Genomic DNA, 19,822 nt, shown 5'->3' on the forward strand with positions numbered 1-19,822 from the left:
GAGCATTCTTAGGTTCCAGATTGCAATTCATTATTTCATTAATCTGCATTAAAATCCCTATGAGGCAGGTATAATGGCTCACATGTTACAGTTCACACAGTTACACAGCCAGTAATTTGTGGAGCTAATTTAGCAGGTTTATTTGACTCTAACATCATTTTAGCCTCTCTGTTATAAAACCCTTCTTCCTCAGCCTCAGTTTCCTCATCAGTATAATGAGGTAAATTCTTTGAAATTGTATAGTGAAGTTAGAAATAACATAAAGGATTTAGCATACATTACTGGTTCTGTAGAATTTGGCTTTTATTACCCCTCAATCCTATCCTTCTAGACACATATCAGAGAATCAAGCAGTGAGACTTTTCACTTATCATTCAAGGAGATGCATTACTTGGTTGTTTCTACAGGAGCCATCTTTAGGGATGAAGAACTTACCCCAAATTTAATATCCCAATGGCAAAGAACCATGATTAAAAAGATACTAAAGTAATGAAACATTATTTTTGGTTATCACACTTTCCCACACTGATAAAGATTGTGTGTGTGTGTGTGTGTGTGTGTGTGTGTGTGTGTGTACATCCACACATTCTAGTGCTGGAAAGCATGCAGAGAAAAGACACTGAGAATTAAATCAAACAATGTTTCTGAAGGGCAACATGAATTTATATATCAAAAACCTTAAAATTGTCCATGTTCTTAACCCAGTGATATTTCTTGTACAAATGTATCCTCACAAACTGATAGTTTTTGGACAAAAATTTATGTGGATAAACATCATTGCAACATTTATAATGCTGATAAACTGAAAACAACCTGAATCTTCAACAGTAAGAGAGTGGCAAAATAAAGTATAGTTATGAAATATTAAGCAGCCTGTGCCATGGGGAAATCTTTATGATATATTCTTAAATGAAGATATCAGGATACAAATCTACATAGACTACAATCCCAATTTTTGTTAAATTTGTTTATACATAAACACATACAACCTATGCATAGAGAAAACACTGGAAGGAAATAAACCAAGGTGTTGACAATCATTATCTCATAGTGGATAATGGTGGGATTGTTTTAAAAAACATTCTCACTAATTTTTGTGGTTGTTTTAAAATGAATCGACTTACAATTTCCAATAACAAGAAAAACCATGATTGGGGGCCCAGTATCCCAGATTAACAGTTGATATATACAGGAAATTATTGGAATGTTGCTAACCTACCCTTAATTGGTGTGGTGTCAGGATACTGGGCCTCATGTGGTCTTCCAATATATCAAATGACTTTCCTTTCCGAAAGGATATGCGTAATGACCATGAAGAGAAAAATGTCTGCTATGTACGGCAGTGTGGAGGTTCCTCAAAAAATTATGAATAGAATTACCATATGACCCAGCAGTCCCTCTCCTGGATATCTACCCCAAAAATCTAAAAACATTTATACATAAAGACAAGTGTGCTCCAATGATCATTGCAGCTTTATTTACGGTGGCCAAGACATGGAAACAACCAAAATGTCCTTCAATAGATGAGTGAATAAAGAAGTTGTGGTACATATACACAATGGAGTACTATTCGGTGGTAAGAAAAGATGAAATAGGACCATTTGTGACAACGTGGATGGATCTTGAGATTATAACGCTAAGCGAAATAAGTCAGACAGAAAAAGCAGAGAACCATATGATTTCACTGATATGTGGTATATAAACCAAAAACAACAAAAGAACAAGACAAAGGTGAAACAAAAACTCATAGACACAGACAATAGTTTAGTGGTTATCAGAAGGTAAGGGGGGTGGTAGATGAGGGTAAAGGGGATCAAATATATGGTGATGAGAAGAGAACTGACAGGGTGGTGAACACACTATGTGATTTATAGATGATGTAATACAGAATTGTACACCTGAAATCTATGTAACTTTACTAACAATTGTCACACCAATAAACTTTAATGAAAAAAAAAGAAAAAGAAAAAAATGTCTTGCCTCATTATCTCAAAATGTCACCTGATTTTGAGACTTGGGTAATATCTTGGGTAATAGCTGAACATCACTGTGGAAAGTGGTACTCTCTACTTCAATGTCTTTAATAATAAAACCTGCACATTAACAAACCTTTGAAGGCAAAACAGAATGACAGCACAAACAAATTTTAAGCCTAATTTTCTACTTTGTGTGTGTGTTTGTGTGTGTGTATGTGTGTGTTGTGTGTCTGTGTGTAACTAAAAAGAAAGATAACTCAGCATCTCCATATTTCATCAATTTTCACGACATGAAAGAAAGTACAATTCAAACAAAATGGTGAGACAAAGAGAAAAGTATTCTATTTTATGGTCAGTCAGTGAGCTAAAGAGTCAGAGATAGGAGACTGGACCAGATACACCCTAATTAACTTGATGTCAAAGCAAACCCTGAAATTTCAGATATGTAGAGTTCTGTCTTAACCAGCTCTCTATTGGAAAAATGACATTCACTATTTTTATTACATTTGGTATTTTTCTATTTTAATCCTTTTTTCTTTTTTAAAGATTTTTATTAAAATATAGCTAACATACAATATTATATTAGTTTCAGGGATAGATCATAGTTACTCAACAGTACCCACCTGGCACTATTCCGAGTTATTACCACATTATAGTTTGTATTCCCAATGCTGAAGAAGTGATCACCATTCTAAGTCTAGCAACCATCTGACACTGTACCATGTTATCACAGTATTATTGACTATATTTCCTATGCTGTATATCACATACTAAAGACTTATTTATTTTATCCCTGGAACTTTGAAACTCTTATTCCACCTTATATTTTCACTCCTTTTTTTAATTTTTCCATTAAGTTGACAGTCAATGTTATTTTATATTAACTTCAGGTGTACAGCATAATGCTTAGACATTTATATAATTTAAGAAGTGATCCCCCTGACTAGTCTAGTATTCATCTGGCACTACACATAGTTATTACCATATTATTGGTTATATTCCCTATGCTTTACTTTATGACTACTTTATAACCACTGATTTGTATTTCTTAATCCCTTCACCTTTTTGATCCTGTCCCCAACCTCCATCCCATCTATCACTCCAATAGATCTAGTACCCATCTGACACCCTGCATAGTTATTACAATATTATGGACTATATTCCTTATGCTATACCCTACATCCCCATGACTACTGTGTAACAACCAATTTGTACTTTTTAATCCCTTCCCATGTTTCACTCATCCCCTACCCCCCTCTCATCAGGCAATGTTTAAAATGTTCTCTGTATCTATGAGTTTGTTTCTATTTCATTTGTTTATTTATTTTGTTCTTTAGATTCCGCTTACAAGTGAAATCATATGACATTTATCTTTCACTGATTTACTACACTCAGCACAATGCCCTCTAGGTCCTTCCATGTTCTCACAAATGGCAAGATTTCATTGTTTTTTTATAGCTAAGCAATGTTCCATTGCATATATGTACCACCTCTTCTTTATTCATTCATCCATTCAGGGACACCCAAGTTGCCTTCATATCTTGGCTTATGTAAACAATGCTGCAATGAATGTATGGATGAGTATGTCCCCTCAAAGTAGCATTTTGGTTTTCTATGGATAAGTACCCAGAAGTGGGATTATTAAGTCCTTCTTAGTCTCTTGTTATGGACTTTGTTTTGAAGTCTATTTTGTCTGGCATAAGTATTTCTTTGTTTCCATTTTCATGAAATATCTTTTTCCATCCCTTTATTTTCAGTCTGTGCGGGTCTTTAGAACTGAAGTGAGTCTCTTGTAGGCAGCATATGTAAGATTCTTGTTTTCTTATCCATACAGCCCCCCTATCTTTTGGTTGTAGCACTTAATCTATTTACATTGAAAGTAGTTGTTGATAGGTATGTAGTTATTGCCATCATATTATTCATATTTTTCACCTTCTTTGTCTTAAAGAAGTCCCTCTAAAATTCCTTGTAATACTGATTTTGTGGTGATGAACTCTTGTAGCTTTTTTCTCATCTAGGAAGCTCTTTATCTGTCCTTCAATTCTAAATGATAGCTTTGCTGGGCAGAGTAATCTTGGTTGTAGGTCCTCGCTTTTCATCACTTTGAATATTTCCTGCCAATCCCTTCTGGCCTGCAAAGTTTCTGTTGAGAAATCAGCTGACAGTCTTATGGGGGCTCCCTTGTAGGTAACTAACTGCTGTTCTCTTGCTGCTTTTAAGATTCTCTCTTTGTCTTTAACCTTTGGCATTTTAATTGTGATGTGTTGGCCTGTTTGGTTTCATCCTGTTTGGGACTCTCTGCACTTCCTGGGCTTGTGTATCTATTTCCTTCACCAGGTTAGGGAAATTTTCTGTCATTTCTTCAAATAGGTTTTCAATACCTTGTTCTCCCTCTTCTCCTTCTGGTACCCCTATAATGTGAGTGTTGGTGCAGTTGATATTGTCCCAGAGGCCCCTTAAACACGCCTCATTTTGGGGGGTAGAGTATCTGTTCTTTTTGCTGTTCTGATCTGACATTTTCTGCTACCTTATCTTCTAAATCACTGATTTGATCCTCTGCTTAATCTAATCTACTGTTGATTCACTCTAATATGTTCTTCATTTCAGTTATTGTATTCTTTATTTCTAACTGGTTCTTAGGTATGTTTTCTATCTCCAATATTATGTTGCCTATCTCTGTGTTGAAGTTCACCCTGAGATCATTCAGCATCCTTATAACAAGTGAGTTTAACCCTGTGTCTGGTAGATTACTTGTCTCAATTTTTTTCAGTTCTTTCTCTGGAGTTTTGTTCTGTTCTTTTATTTTGGACATGTTTGTTTGTCTCCCCATTTTGGCTGCCTCCCTGTGTTTGTTTCTGTGTATTTGGTAGGGCTACTATGTCTTCTGGTCTTAGTAGAGTGGCCTTATGTAGTAGGTGTCCCGTGGGGCCCAGTGGCGCAGTCTTCCTGGTCCTCTTAGCCATGCACTCCAGGAGTGCCCCTGTGTGGATTGTGTGTGCCCTCCTCTTGCAGTTGAGCCTTGGTTGCTATTTGCACAATAATGGAAGGGATTGACCCTTGGGCTCACTGGTTGTGAGGACTGGCCATGACTGCAGTGGAGGAGTTGTGGTACAGGGGCTGAACCTACAGAGCAGGATCTGCCTCAGCAGGGCTCTGGGTGTGTTGTCCTTGGAGGTGTATGAGTGATGCTCCAGATCCTTTCCAAGTTGGCCACTGGGAGCACCAGCCTCAAGGCCACCTGAGGGGGGAACCTGCTGCAGGTCAAGTTCCGCCTCAGCCCTTACCCCAAGCAGGGCCACTGAGGAGGATCCACAAAACAATTGCAGATGGCTGCCACTCATGCTGTGCTTGGAAGTGCCTCAAGAGGCCAAGTTGTGAACCAACAATGGCTGCCCCTAGTGCCAGGCTTAAGGCTGCTCAGCCAGAGGCATGGGACACACTCAAGCCAGATGCTGCTGGTCTGAGTTCCACCAACCTTTGAGAGACCATAGGAAAGTCGACAGCATGAGCCAAGGCAGGCAGTTTGTTTGAAAAAGCTACTGAAGTGGCTTGGGTGTGCCCACAAGTTGGATGGAGCATGATCTCAGAAACACCATGGTGGGTCGAATGAATGGTGTCAGCCAGCTTGATGGAGAGTCAGATATGGTGGCCACCTGTATCTGCATGCCAGGAAGGGGGAGGGCTCAACAAAGAAACAATGACTTCTGCCAGCTCCTCCATCCAGGAGAAAGCTGCCCCTCCAGCCCTTATCCTGAAGCAAGACAACTCAGTTTTGCCACTCCCCACATGTTCCTGTTGCCTCTCCTGCTGCTGCTCCAGTGCTAGAGCTCAGAGCCAGTGATTCCAGTGGTGGGTATGTCCGTGTGCAGTTCCTTTAAGATGAGTGCCTAGGACTCCAGCTGCCCTCCTTCTTACTCAGTCCCAAGAAAAGTGGGTGACAGGTAAAAGTGGGAGGAAGAAAGGGTAAAGATGGGTATAGTGGAAGCTAAACATAACACAAGCTTGGCCTCTGCCCCACCAGGCCAGGGGCACCAGCTTGCCCTGACTGACTAAGCCTCTATGATGTGCTGCCATCTCACAGGGTGTCATCCTTTCTTCTGTAAATCTATTTCAGGTGATCACACAAAGCAGACACTAAAGTCTGAAAGTTGAAGATTTTAAGATTTGTTGTCCTGAAACTGTCAGCTTAATGGCACCACTTTTCTCTTCCAAGGCTTATAAGCTGACAAGACTGACAAGCATGTTATCTTCCATCTCTGAAATGGACATATCTAGTTGGGGAAAGTATACTGAATATGTTTACTCAGGTGACATATTCTCTTTTTAAAGCTGAAATAAGTGGACATCAATGAGTTAATATTGGCAGCCTCCTCTCCCTAAACTCCATGTGCACAGTAGACCTCCCTGGCACAGTGATCACCCACTCAGTCACTCAAGGATGGGGTGTGAAGGTGAGGCATGTGGCATCCTCTGCCAGTATTTATGTTTGCAAAAACCTGATTGCTTTCTCACAGGAGGATTGATGTTTTCAATTTTTTAGGGCCTGCCATTCTCAGTTTTAAAGAAATTTGTGTTATAGAACTGGACTATTATTAAAAAGTGAAACTATCAACTGCTAAAAGAGACTGGGAGGGAGATGGGTGGGCTTTGGGTTTAAGGCTTAAAAAGTATTGGATGTTTATTATGTCCCAGGCTCTTTATATATATCATGTCATTTAATCTCCAAAATTGTCCTAGAGACAGATATCATTATTTCCATTTTGTAGGTGAAAATATAAAGCTCATAGATGTCACACAGCCAGTAAGTAGCAGAACCAGTATTCAAACCCAGTTCTGTCTGGCTCTAGACCTCAGGCACTTTCCACCATACCACACTAGTTCTTGGATGTGTACACAATGAAGCATTATACCTACAAAAAATGGTAACAGTGTCAATCATGCCCTCTGGCTATTTTTTTCTAAAGTACTTTTGTTCCTCTCATTTCATAGTGATATTAAATTTGGAACTTTACCACAATTTTCTTTCCATTTTAATCCCAGAGCAAATGTAGAGGCAGAGGGAGTATCAAAGAATGAGGGAAAACAGAACTGAAAGATTTTCTGGGATGAAGATGGTATGATATTTACCTTAGTATCCCCAATTCCAACCATAAGTCTTGACTCATAATAGAGGTTCAATAAGGTTTGAATGAGGAAGAAAAAAAATTTGGAGTTAGTCAAGGACTTCCTTTAGTAGTGGAAAAACTTGGACTCTTAGCTTGGTCTAGGATTTGCTGCTAGAGTTCTCACTGCACTCTTGGAAGTACAAATTCTATATTTACCCAGAGAGGACTGAATCATGACTCACATTCCCAACACACAAACTGATAAAGACAATAAAATCAATACCTAGGTCAGAAAACTTAGGGAATGACAAGGATATTGTTTCTCTCATTCCTAACTTCTTAGAAAGGGAAGACACCATTCTTTGGTCCCCCAAACATGCATTTAAGTATCCATTAGCAGCAGGCACTATGCTAGTCACTGGAAATACAAAGATGAATGAACCCAGAATGCAACTCTCAGAGGGTTCACAGCCTAGTTGGGAAAAAAGCCCAATAAGCATTATTATTTTACAGGAAATATAGCAAAGAGTAAGGGTAGATAAAAACAAGTTATTTTAGAAACTGAAAGGAAAGGTACCTGACCAACTTGGCAGTATGTGGGAAGACAGCCTGGAGGTGATACCTGAGTTGAGTTTAGATGGATGTGCAGGTTTTAGCTAGGACCAAATGGGATTTATCCAAGGTTTGATAGAGTGGTTCAACATAAGAAAATCAATTAATGTAATACACTATATAAAAAATATAGAAAATAAATGTGATTATCTCAATAGTTTGAGAAAAATCTTGTATCACATCCAACAAATGATTATGATAAACACACTCAGTAAACTAAGAATAGAGGGGAAATCCTTCAACATGACATAGAGTATCTAAAAATCCCTACAAGTAACATGATAATAATCAACAACTAAATGCTAAATCCCAGCATGTTTTTTGTAGACATAAACAATATTATTCTGAAATTTATATGAAAATGCATAATCCCTAGAATAGCTGAAATAATACTGAAAAAGAAGAATCAAGTGGGATAGTAAGGCCTAATGTTTATCTATAGTATGCAAGACAGTGTGCTATTGGTGGAAGGATAGACAGATCAATTGAACAGAATACAGAACCCAGTATACAGAACCCAGAAATAGCCCTTAAGGAAATGCAAACTAAAGTCACAGTGAGACAGCAGTACACACCTATCAGAATGGCTAAAATTAAAAATAGTCAAAACAACAAATGCTGCCAAGGATGTGGAGAAATTGCGTCACTAATACAATGTTGGTGAGAAAGTAAAATGGTACAGCCACTGTGGAAAATACTTTGGCAATTTCTTATAAAACCAAATATGCAATCATATATGACCCAGCAATTGTACTCTTAGGCATTCACCCCAAAGAAATGAAAACCGTGTTCACACAAAAATCTGTATAAGAATGTTCAAGCAACTTGATTTATAATAGCAAAAAACTGGAACTAGACCAGGTGTCTCTCAAAGGGTGAATGGTTAAAAAACTGTATACCCTACCATGTCATACTACTCAGCAGTAAAAAGGAACAAACTTGATACACTCAACAACGTGGATGAATCTCCAGGGAATTGTGCTGAGTGTAAAAGGCCAACACCAAAAGATTACATAATGCATGATTCCATTTATATAGTATTCTAGAATTGAGAAAATAATAGAAATGGTGAACAAATTGTTTGTTGCTAGGGGTTAGGGACAGGGAATATGGGGAAAGACTGATATGGCTCTAAAAGGCCAACATGAGGGATTCATGTGATCATGGAAGTTTTCTGTGCCTTGCCTGCCTGTGGTGTTAGATACATGAACCTACTATATGATAAATAGCATTTAACTTAACACATACACACATACACACTTATAAATAAAACTGGGAAATCTGAATAAGATTTGTGAATTGTTTCATGGCAGTATCTTGGTTGTGATACTGTAGTTTACAGGATATTATCCTGTAAATTGTGCACTATAGTTTTACAGGATATTATCATTGAAGGAAACTAGATATAGGTTACATGGGATCTCTATATTATTTTTCATAGTGCATGTGAATCTCCCATTATCAGAAAATTAAAAGTTTAGAAACACACATTTTAATAAATAAATAAAATTTTAAAAGATAGTTTAACAAGGATAGGCCATCTCATGTCCGATAACCTTATTTTTTAAATGTTTAAAAGCTTGCAACAGAACTTGGTACAGTCAAGATGGTAAAGTAGGTAAACGTTCTGCTCATCTCCTCTCATGACCACATTGAAATTACAACTAAACTACAAAACAACCATCACTGAGAATCACCTAACATCTAGCAGAACTGAAGCCCTACAACTATAGACAGACAGAAGAAGCCATCCAGAGACTGGTAGGAGGCGTGGAGACACAGAACGGACTGATCCCACACCCGCGTGTGACCATTAAAAATTGGGAGGGATATCTCAGCTGCGGAAGTGCTCCCCGATGAGCAAGTTGCCCCAGGCCTATTCCACCCTCCCCAGCTCAGAGTTCCACTCCAAAGAGAGAAGTCCCCATAACTTCTGGCTGTAAACACCCACATAGATTGTGGCTGAGTGAGATGGAGGGTGGCTAGAGTCCCAGGCACTCCTCTTAAAGGGACCATGCACAGACTCACTTGCTGATGGACTCAATAGCTCTGAGCTCCAGCGCTAGCACAGCAGCAGGAGAGGCACCAGGGACATATGGGGTGGAATTGAGTTGTCTGGCTTCAGTGTGAGGGCTGGAGGGGCAGCTTTTTCCCAGAGGGAGGAGCTGGCAGAAGACATGGTTTCTTTGTTGAGCCCTCCCCTTTTTTCTTGTGTGCAGACACAGGTAAATGCCATATCTGAGTCTCCATCATGCTATCACCTTTTGTTTGATTCCCTGAGACCATGCATTCCACACCCAACTTTTGGGCCCACCCAAGCTGCTTCCAGTGGCTTTTCCATAAAAACAACATGTATTAGCTCATGCTGCGGACTTCCATAAGATCTCTCAAAGGTTCACAAAACCCAAACAAGCAGCATCTGGCTTCGGAGTATCCTGTACCTCTGGCTGAGCAGCCCTAAACACAGCACAAGTGACAGCTGGCCTTGGTTCACTGATTGGCCTTTCAAAGCACCTCCAAGCTCCGTGTGGTCAGAAGCCATCTGTGAATTGCTTTGTGGCTCATGAAATAAAGACTACAATAACTTAAATGAAGAATACATTGGAGGGAATAAAAAGTGGATTAGATGAAGCAGAGAATCAAATCAGTGATTTAGAAGATAAGGTAGCAGAAAACACTGGATCAGAATATCAAAAAGAAAAATTCAAAAAATGAGGAGAGTTTAAGGGCCCTTTGGGCCAACATCAAGTTTACCAACATTCTCATCATAGTGGTACCAGAAGGAGAAGAGAGAATGCAAGGAATCAAAAACCTGTTTGAAAAAATATATAATGGAAAACTTCCCTACCCTGGCAAAGACAATATCCACAAGCCCAGGAAGTGCAAAGAGTCCCAAAGAAGATGAACCAAAACAGGCCCACACCAAGATGCATAATAATTAAAACACCAAAGTTTAAAAACAAAGAGAGAATCTTAAAAGCAGCAAGAGAACAGCAATGAGTTACCTACAAGGGAGACCCCTTAAGACTGTCAGCTGATTTCTCAAGAGAAACTTTGCAGGACAGAAGGGATTGGCAGGAAATATTCAAAGTGATGAAAAGCAAGGACCTACAACCAAGCTTACTCTACCCAGCAATGCTCTTTAGCATCAAAGTACAGATAAAGAGCTTCCCAGACAAGAAAAAGGTAAAAGAGTTCATCACCACAAAAGCAGTATTATAAAGAATCTTAGACGGACTTAAGATGGAAAAAAAAAAAAAGATAAAAAATATGAATAATAAAATGGCAATAACTACATATCTATCAACAATTACTTTAAATGTAAATGGGTTAAATGTTCCAATCAAAAGACACAGGGTGGCTGAATAGATAAGAAAACAAGACCTTTACATACCAGTATGCTGCCTAAAAGAGACTCACTTTAGATCAAAAGGCACACACAGATTAAAAGTAAAAGAATGGAGACAGATATTTTATAAAAATGGAAACAAACAAACAAAAAAGCTGAGGTAGCAATATTGACTTTAAAAAAAGGCTATAACAAAAGATAAAGAAGGACCCAGTAATCCCACTTTGGGGTATTTATCCAAAGAAACCTAAAACACTACTTCAAGAGGACATGGACATCCCTATGTTCATTGCAGCATTGTTCACAATGGCCAAGATGTGGGGGCAGCCTGGATGTCCATCGATGGATGAATGGATAAGGAGTAAGTGGTACATATATACAATGGAATATTGCTTGGCCATGGATGGGAATGAGTTTTTGCCATCTATGGCAGCAAGGATGGACCTGAAGGGTGTTGCGCTGAGTGAAGTATGTCAGACAGAGAAAGACAGATGCAATGTGTCTTTGCTTATATGTGGAATCTAAAGAACAAAATAAAGAAACAAACAAAACAGAAATAAACTCATAGATACTGAGAACATTTTGGTGGTTGTCAGAGAGAGGGCAGTTGGGAATGAGTGAAAAAGGGGAGGGAATTAAGAAATATAAATTGGTAGTTACAAAATACTCATGGGAATACAAAGGAAAGCATAGGGAATACAGTCAGTAATATGGTAATAACTATGTACAGTGCCAGGTGGGTACTAGACTAGTCAGGGGATCATTTAAATTATACAAATGTCTAACCACTAAACTGTACACCTGGAATTAATATAAAATAATATTGAATGTCAAATTAAAAAAAAGAAAGCAACATAGTTTTGAAACAACAGATTCACTACAGGTAATTTTAGGGCAAATAAAAGATAAGATTTATTGTTATTATGACCAAAACACTGTTAAGCTTTTTATGAATGTTTTCTCATTGAATTCCTATATGCTACTTCATCCTTTTGAGTTCCACGTTATTGTCCTATTTTACAGATGAAAGCACACAGGCTCAGGATGTAATGACTGAGTTAGGATTTGAAACCAGGTTTGTCTTTATCCAAGTCTTAAACCCTCCAAGTATATAACCGGTGTACTGAAGTACCTCCCAACAACATGGGATGAGGGTGGGGTTGGCATTCTGGGCTACTGAGACCTGATATAGAAGAGAGTTGGAAGCACTTAAAACATGATTACTCTGGATAAAGCCTTACTATAATTACCCTTGGATATGAATAAATAGAATAAGAAGCAATGTATTGGGATATCTCTACTAAAATATTCCCTATTGTAATCCAAACTGTATGAAGACATTCCTACAAACATATCATCTCTTACAGCCATGTCACAGTTTATGAGTCTAATCCACACCTTATGAAAACAAATAAATTGAAAGAGTTCGTGACTTTAAGATTGCTGACTTGAGAGAGACAAAAGGTGACCTTCAGCCTTCAGTAAATATTAAGAGGGAGAGCAGTCTCAAAGATTTAATTCCTCCAAGTCCTGACTCTGACCTGTATGAAAATCATACAACCCTCCCAAACCAGTCATTCTCGGTTGCCTCAGTATAAGAGGCACAGATGGTCTCGCAGGTAGCTAATCCAGCACTATTAACAGTTTTCTCTGTTAATGAATTGGTCTTGCTGAAAAGCACATCACTAGGTCTGTTCGTGGATGAGGGGCAGAAGCCCTGGAGTACTTCTGCTGCTTCTCTTTTATCAGGGTGTAGCTTGTATTCTGTGGTAGCAGTTGTCTGGGGAAGCTAACTCGGCTTGAAGAGATGGTTTGAATAATTTATTAATAATTTGGAAAAAAACTAATTAAGTCTGTGTGTGATTCTAAAGTTAGAGCTCCTACAGGGACCCAGAAGGAATACAAGTGTAAGAGGAAATATTTCAAAAGATTCTGAGTCTGAATTTCCCCAGTCCCACCTTCCCTCCAATATGTGCAATCATGCTTTCTCTCTCTTCGCTCACCTTCTCACTCTAATTCTTCATTTCTCTCTCTCTCTCTCCTCTGTCTCTGTCTCTGTCTCTGTCTCTCTCTCTCTCTCTCTCTCTCTCTCTCTCTCTCTCTCTCTGACACACACACACACACACACACACACACACACACACACCACCATCACCACTCACTACTAATCAGAGTTAGCATGTGAGAATAACTCTCTCTAGGGGAGAAGAGTCACTATCATACTCCTGGAATCAGACTCAGAGAGCTACCCAAACTCATCTACCCATATTCTTACAATCTTCTGCAAGAATCACAAACTGTCAGAGCTAAGAAGAACCTTGGAAATTTTACCCTCTCTATTTATAGGAGAGGAAACTAAGAGAGGGGGGATATAAGTGACTTGTCCATGGGCACTAAGTAAGTTAGTGGCAGAGCTCAGACAGCAAGTTTTAAAGGATGGGCAATAAGAAAGGACAAAACAGGCAATGGCTTTTCTCCTGATATGCTTCATTCTGAAGTCTGTAGCTGGGCCCCACCATGACTCGCCTCTGCTCCATTATTTGCCCTACCCCCAAGACCCATGGTGGTTAACTGGGATTCAGTATGCATAACTGGGAACTGACTATGCAGGTGGTGCTGGTGGTTTGGAAAGAATTGATGCTGCTTTTTAAATCCCTTGGTCCTCAAAGCTATTTTGACGTTTTAAATTGGAATCCAACCCCAATGATCCCAGGCTAATAAGTGAGTTTGAACTTCCTTAACTGGCTCCTTCTAGCCTGAGAGTCCATGAAAACCTGAGAGCTCTCAATTTAAAATGCAGCCTCTTGGCCAAATTATCACCATATGTGCCTACCTCTGCAATACCTTCAGTTAAAAACCCAGGCCCAATGAGAATTTAAATACCAACTCAAATGTGTGGTCAGTGCTTTATGATTTTCTTATCCTGATCAACATATGCAGTCATCTTGTTTTTCTTGGGATGACTTGATGCAATCGATGACAGATTCCATCATGCTTTTTTCTTTCTCCTTTTGTCTCTTGCAAATGTAAGAAATCAGACTAATTATGAAGTACAGCCTGAGTAAAAACTTTCATACCTTATCCCATTTCTGCTTTTCAACAAAGAAAGCTCCTAGAATGCTACTTTTAGACTCATTTCTCCAGAGTACACACTACTCTATAAGATAGGTAATGATAATAGCAGTTATCACAATGACTACATACTATGTGCTGGACATTGTGCTAAACCTGGATTAAGTCAGTTAATTTTCATGAATCAGGTTCTATTATTAAAATCTTTACACAAATGGACACACTAAGACTCAAGGAGGTTAAGTATTTTGCCCAAGGCCACTGAGTTAATAAGTGGAAGTACCAGGATTTGAACCCAGGTTTGTTGGCTTCTAAAATAATCTGTGCTTTTAAGAAGTATGCTACACCACCTTGAAGTCTTTTTGGACCCTTGTGAATGGTGACAGACGACAGCAAAAGAAATGCAGTAAATGGAGTCTCACTACTTAAAGCAGTAAAAGCCCTTCACTCTGTGTGCAATTCAATACCAAAAAGTAGGCCCAAGGGAAATTCTAGCTCAATACACGTTGAAGAATCATAATGAAAAACTAGTTTTAATTTTAGAGAGGCTATAAATAAAAACGAAGCACATTTACGTTTGAAAAAATCTTTAAAATGGTTATTATTGCCCAGTTTTCTTAATAACGACAGTGAGTAGTTAGGTTAAATTTATATAAACCTGAGTGAGATTTTTTTCCGCACGTACTTCTTACTTGCTGAAGCAGCCATTTTTTTTAATAGGGCAGGAGCTAAAAGCATACTAGAGTAAAAGAAAACCATAAATATTAAAATGCAAAACTATTATGGCAAGATTACAAACTTGTCTCAATGAACTGCTTGCCTTTAAAATCTGTACCAACTGAATTTTCTTATTAAAGGTTTATTTTAAGAAAAGTCCAATTCCATTCGGTGCGAATACAATTCTTACAGTAGCAGCCTGTCTTTCACAGTTAATTGCTGCTTGTCTCTTTGGATATTATCATTTGCATAATTGTAAATCTTTTCAATAATAAAAAAGGATTATATAATCTTGGAGAAGCAAACATCATAAAATTTAACTTTACATGAAATTAAAGGAATAAGTGTTCCATGGTAAAAGAATTATTAACATCTACCAAAATAATAAAGTCTTTAATATTATAGCCTGTGCATTAGTAGAAAATCACTTTAGATTACAGTCCTCTTCATATGTCATTCAAATTTAAAATTTTAGATCTCGTTTTGAAATTACAGTATTGAAAGGAAGATCAGTCGTACCAGCCATAAGACAATGTTTATAATAAATGGAGGCAGGGGTGGGAAGCAGATGTATTAGTGTAGTTTTGCCTCAGTGAATTATAAAGACAGAATAGAAACCACAGTCCACTTGGATGAAAGTTGGGTTATGTTAATACATGAGCTCTTTATTTATCTATCGCGGCACTCCACACTTGTAGTACACAAAACCAGCACCCAACAGCCAAATATCACCTTGGTTTTTACTCCCTCCCATTGTTGGGGCTGGTTCAGATGCTACACCAGACTGTGTAGCGGCTATGGGCTTGCTCCTAAGGAAATTGCTGGGGATGTAGCGAGTAATCAGGCTGTGCCCTTGACAAAAGAGCACCAAGTCACCCCATACTGTGCTCCTCCCTCTGTTGCTATACCAGAGTTGGCAGGCATCTTTCTCTCCTCGTGAACCATCCAACTGCCACCCACAACATCACCTATGGATGATTTTCCTTTACAGACTCACTTGCTTTCCAGTCACAGGATCGGGATGACATATACATTTGGGCAAAAAATATGGGGAAGATATGTCTCTTAAAGAGTAAGTTTGTTTGTAGTATTTTACAACGCTCCCCCCTCCTCCAAATCCAGGGGTAGACAAGGATGACTAAACTGTCCTAACAGAATGAGATGAGTCTCAACAGTGCACTGGACAGTGAGGTATATGAAGGCAGGGACTGTGCCAGTTTTGCTAGGGCCCAGCATAGTAAGCTCTAGATAAATGTGAATAGAGCTACAGAATAACCTAATACATGAACACCTCATACCTTACCTCTCCAGGTTTTTAAATCCCAGGATCAGTGAAAGATTATAATTATGGATCTTAACATACAAAGGCTTACTGCATAGTGGTTTAGACTACAGGCTTTGAGGTGAGAAAGACTTAAATGACTTACCAATAAGTCATTTAGACTAGTGAACTTAGGCAAGTCACTTAAACTCTTTGACCCTAAGTTTTCTACGTACATTGTGAATAACAGTAGCATATACATTATATGGATGCTGTGAGTATTAAAAATAATAGTATATATATATATATATATGTAAAACTCTTGGCATGGTTCCTGATACAAGAAAGCACACATTAACTGTTGATATTATTAATATTATTATTATTACCATTGTTGCAGTGTCAACATCTGATTTGTATGCAAATACCAAAGTCATGAAATTCCTTTTAAAAACTGTACAGATAAGATAAAAACCACTATTCTTTTCCATTTTGTAAAAATTGTCATTCATTGAAACTCATTGAGTTCAATTTCCATTTACTTGTACAGATACATCAATTCACTTCTGTGATGGACAAAAGAGGTGTATACACATTCACATAGTTTCTCCTCTGCTGTTTGCCCTGTTTGTCCTCCATATGCCCATGGATTTGATCATATACGCTTTTGAAAGACCAAGAGAATGCATTTCTATAATATGACTTTCTTGTGAAAATGGATTATTCATGAAATATAAACACCTAAAGGATTCAGCAGAGAAGCACTTATGTAAGTTTCATTGATTCGAAAAGCAAGTTGACCTCAAAGCCATGTCTTCCTGGGCCACAGAAAGTGTTATACTTCTAACAAGAAGGAATTCTTTGGCTTCTTTTCACCTAGCCTTTATTTTTCTTTTCAAACAAAGCTATAGGTTGACTGTAGCCTTGATATGTCATTTTTAATGTATGAGTCACTGAGTAAAATCTCTAAACTGTAGAGATATGAGGGGGAATATTTTTCCTCAGTACTCCCGTTTCCCTGAGTAGGGATTAAACTTCTAGGTCTCTTGCCCCACCCCTAACTCCTCTCCACTGAGATGCTGTAAGCTACCTGGTGAGTAGGTTACAGCCATTGGTCCGAAATTATATTAGTGGGCCAATAATCTAAATCTGTAAGCATTCTCCTTCCCTCTTCACACCAGACCAGTGTGAGGCAGTAACTCCAGGTAGGTGGTATCCTCTGCAGAACCAAATTGACCCTCAGATGGGCAGTTCCAAGATGAGAGTGGTGGGCTCCAAGCCACTGCCTCAAACATAACTTAGTAATAAATGTGATGTTTTAATCTCTGTCTCTGGGCACTATGTTTATTGCTCCGTTGGTTTTGAATGTGGGTGAATAATAAATAAGTCTTTGTTTTACCTAGACCTCTGGAACCTTATTTCTGCAAATGAGTTCCAGTCTGATTCCTTCTCTGTGTGTGAGTCTAGGGTAGGGCAGAGTATGCAAGACTCACATAGGTCTATAAGCAGCATAGCGCAATAGAGAGCATGGGCTTTAGAGTAAGACAGCACTGACTCTGAATCTGCATTTTTCTACCTTTGTGACTTCAGACAAGTTAACTAACCTCTCTGGACTTCAGTTTGCTCACTTGTAATAAAGCCTGGTATATGATAAACTCTCAGTAAATGCTGCTTTTATAGGAACATATTTCTTTTTATCACCATTGTCATTGACATCGTTACTCTAGATGAAACACTCTGCAGGTTCTCACGATCCCCGCCATGACTAAGGCATATGCCTGACACTTTGTGCAAACCCAGTTAGATAGCTCAGCTCTGAAGAGAAGTAGAAATTAGTGCCTAGTCAATACGATGCTCTTACTTAAGAAATGTTTCTCTGCTCTTTTAGGAATGGGAAAGTAAAGCTATTATGGCTCTAATGATTTCAGAGGCCTTTGCCTCCAGATGAGTAGTTTCTTTAGAGATAAAAAAATCAGGAGAGGAGATAGACAAAAAGGGTGTTATCAGTGCACTTCCAAGGACAAATCTGTTTGACTCCAGAAGCTATAATCTTAAATTCTGTACTGCCTTTTCATGGTATCTTCCCAGAAAGAGAAGCTGCTGAATATACATATGTGTGTGTGTGTGTGTGTGTGTGTGTGTGTGTGTGTGTGTGTGTATGCATATATATTTATTTATTTGTTATAGGAAAGATTTTTCTGGGTTCAAAATTTGATAAAACCCCAATTCCCCAAAGACTAACTGTCTAAAACCCTCAGTTTACTGTTATAGTATATATCTTCAAAGTTATCCAAAGAAAATAAAACTATATTTAAGGTCAAAGGAGTACCTTTCAAATGGCCATCAACAAATGGGCAAAGGAGAGAAGTACCAGAGATCCAAATATTCGAACCGGTGTATTATTACTGGTCAATTCACTCTGCAGTGTGGAGAGTGTTCTGTTGACTGGTGATTTATATAAAATATCAGCCGAAGACATTTCATGCCTGAAAAGTAAAGAAAATATTAGAGAAGCAAGTAAAGGAGGAAAAAAGTTAGGTATATTGGCAGTGACTTAAAGTAGTTGGGAGGTGGGGGTAAGCCAAAAGCAGCATATATCAGGAAAAAGATAGCCAACAATAAAGAGACAAGACAAACCTGATTGGCAGTGTAACTAGGGGTGAAACAATGAGGGGTCCCTTACACCTCATTAATAGCCCTTTAGATATGTGAAGCACGTAAATGCATACTATGGCCTCAGTAGAGTGCCTCTGAAGACCTGATATTTCTATGGGCACAAGCTGAACTATATCAGAATAAGCAATAAACTTTGACCAATACTGCGTTCACAAGCAACACAGCTAACATGAGTGCAGTGAGGAAATCATGAAACAATCTCCCTTCGATGAAGGGCAAGGAGCAAAATTGCAAAACGGTTATAAGGGGAAAGGAAAAGCAACTAAGAACTAAAAGCACAGAAAAGGATTATAGAGCTGAACAGTATTTATAAAAAGAGGTAATATTTATCATTTCCTAGGTGTCAGATGCACCGTTAAATGTTTTACTGCAACATAGCTAATGCAGCAACCCTGCAAGTTAAGTACTATTATTACACCCATTTCACAGATGAAAGATGAAGAAACTAAATTGTAGAAAAGTTAAGTAACTTAGCTCTATCTGACTCCAGAGTTCACAATCTTAAATGCTATATTGTCTCTTCTCAGTGTCTTCCCCAAAAGAGTAGTGTTTGATTTTTAAAAATAGATTTTGAATCATTAAAAGTCTGGATACTCAAATTATAAGACCCAGGCCATAGCCTGTGTGAATAGTTCTTAAAGTCCTCTTATCTTTGTCCCAGTGCTCAGTGAGAAGGTGAAAGATTTTTATTGGGCAATATATTTGACTTAATTGTGTGACTTTTCAGAAGGATGACTTTGACATTTCAAAGTGAGATGGAACATTAGAAGGCTACATATAGTTGGTATTAAAAAAAAAGACAGCAATTTATGATGCTGCAAAAGAATGTAATTTTTTCCAGGAAAAAAAAAGACTTCTGAAAATTACCTGAATGTATTATATATTTGCAATGCTGATAAAACTGAGTGGATTTGGCAATAGTTGCTCACTCTGTCTTTCGTAAGTGACTGTCAAAGAATCATTTCCACACACATCCATAACCTGCTCCCCACACAAATACACCGATACACATGTATGTGCATGCACACATACGTAGTACAATTTTACTTTTAAG

At 38.3% G+C, this 19,822-nt stretch overlaps 1 long non-coding RNA gene across 1 annotated transcript in view; it reads right to left on the reverse strand.

The window, feature by feature from the left end:
- Positions 1–19,822, reverse strand: part of LOC148754629 (uncharacterized) — a 74,303-nt gene that overhangs the window by 13,171 nt on the left and 41,310 nt on the right. Inside the window, exon 2 of the long non-coding RNA XR_016019930.1 lies at positions 18,422–18,578. This is a non-coding gene — a long non-coding RNA (uncharacterized LOC148754629). The remainder of the gene's footprint in view (positions 1–18,421; positions 18,579–19,822) is intronic.

This window comes from Rhinolophus sinicus, chromosome 18 (genome assembly GCF_057876585.1).
Source record: "Rhinolophus sinicus isolate RSI-liver-muscle chromosome 18, RSI-T2T, whole genome shotgun sequence".
In the NCBI taxonomy this organism is placed as follows: Eukaryota; Metazoa; Chordata; class Mammalia; order Chiroptera; family Rhinolophidae; genus Rhinolophus; species Rhinolophus sinicus.